The following is a 2,073-nucleotide window of genomic DNA, read 5'->3' as shown; positions in this document are numbered from 1 at the left end:
CCCGTCTCGGCCTCCCGAAGTGCTGGGATTACAGGCTTGAGCCACCGCGCCTGGCCAGGAACTTTTTCTTTTTCTTTTCTTTCTTTTTTTTTTTTTTTGAGACAGTCTCGCTCTGTCTCCCAGACCAGAGTGCAGTGGCACAGTCTTGGCTCACTGCAACCTCTGTCTCCTGGGTTCAAGCGATTCTCCTGCCTCAGCCTCCCCAGTAGCTGAGATTACAGACGTGAGCCACCACCTAAATTAGCCTAGCTAATTTTTGTATTTTAATAGAGACAGGGTTTCACCATGTTGGCCAGGCTGGTCTTGAACTCCTGACCTCAGGTGATCCGCCTACCTTAGCCTCCCAAAGTGCTGAGATTACAGCCATGAGCCGCTGCCCCTGGCCAGAACATTCATTTTATGGACTATTTTGCAGCTATTGAAAAGCTGTTAATCAGATCTGTAGTGTTGAACTGGAAAATATCTATGATGTAAGTTTAAGTTGTAGAAATATTTTTTTAAACATAGGAGAATTTACACATCGAAGAATGTGATGTCGGCCAAGTGGGGCAGCTCACGCCTGTAATCCCAGTCTTTGGGAGGCCAAGGTGGGCAGATCACTTGAGCCAGGAGTTCAAGATCAGCCTGGCCAACATGGAGAAACCCCATGTCTACTTTAAGATACAAAAATTAGCCAGGTGTGGTGGTGCATGTCTGTAATCCCAGCTACTCAGGAGGCTGAGGCAGGAGAACCACTTGAAGCCGGGAGTCAGAGGTTGCAGTGCGCCCCTGGGCAACAGAGCAAGACTCCTCAAAAACAAAACAAAACACCAAAAAAACCAAAAAACAAAAACGTGATCTCCTCTTTAAAGTAGTTTGTTCAGACTGGATACACTCTGGATTTTCATTTTTTGGAATTGTCTTTAGAGTCTCTGGCACATTCTTCAGATTATTTTTAAAGATAGCAAATACTAGTCTTTTGATGGTGAATAAAACAAATGTTAATGGTGGTTGGTATTTTTAAAACACCTTTTTGGGACATCCATATAAAATGTTTTTCCGTTTAATAGTTTTTAGTTTATTCACAGAGGTGTGTGTGCAAGAATCACCACAATCAATTTTATAACATTTTCTTCACCTCAAAAAGGAAACCCTTAGCAATTACCAGTCACTCCCTGACCTTCATCCCATTCCATGTCCCAGCCACTAGTCTTTCTGCCCCTATAGATTTGCCTATTCTAGACATTTCATATAAATGGAAGCACGCAATATATGGTTTCTTGTGACTGACTTATTTCACTTAACATTATGCTTTTCAGGGTCATCCATGTTGTAACATGTATCATTACTTCATTCCTTTTTATTCCCAAATAAAACTCCATTATATGGATGTTGCACAAGTACTTATTTATTTATTTGTGAAGAGTCTTACTCTGTCTCCCAGGCTGGAGTGCAATGGTACAATCTCGGCTCACCTCAACCTCTGCCTCCTGGGTTCAAGCGATTCTCCTGCCTCAGCCTCCCAAGTAGGTGGGATTACAGGCGCCCACCACCACCCCCAGCTAATTTTTGTATTTTTAGTAGAGATGGGGTTTCACCATGTTATCCAGGCTGATCTCGAACTCCTGATCTCAGGTGATCTGCCCGCCTCGGCCTCCCTAAGTGCTAGGATTACAGGTGTAAGCCACTGCTCTCAGCCGTACTTTTTTTTTAAGTAGAGTAGTTTTTAAGTTACAAAAGTAAAACGTGCTTAGTGTTACAAACGAAATGGATACATAAGGAAAATATTAAAAATGTATCTTCTTCCCCTTCTTGAGGTAAGTAATATTAATAGATTCATCTGTAATGTTCCACATTTTACTCTATACAGATGAACATGTATACACTTGGGATTTTTAGGGGTTTTTTTGTTTTTTGTTTTTACAGAGTGTCATCCGAGAGACTCTGTCTCGGATGTCTCTGTCAAGACACTGTCTCTGTCCGAGACAGTGTCTCGGCTCACTGTGAACTCTGTCTCCTGGGCTCAAGCGATGCTTCTGCCTCAGCCTCCAGAGTAGTTGGGATTACAGGTGTAAGCCACCACAACTGGCTAAT

The sequence above is a fragment of the Colobus angolensis genome, unplaced genomic scaffold (genome assembly GCF_000951035.1).
Source record: "Colobus angolensis palliatus isolate OR3802 unplaced genomic scaffold, Cang.pa_1.0 Scaffold24, whole genome shotgun sequence".
Taxonomy (NCBI): domain Eukaryota; kingdom Metazoa; phylum Chordata; class Mammalia; order Primates; family Cercopithecidae; genus Colobus; species Colobus angolensis.
This window is presented reverse-complemented; position numbering follows the sequence as displayed.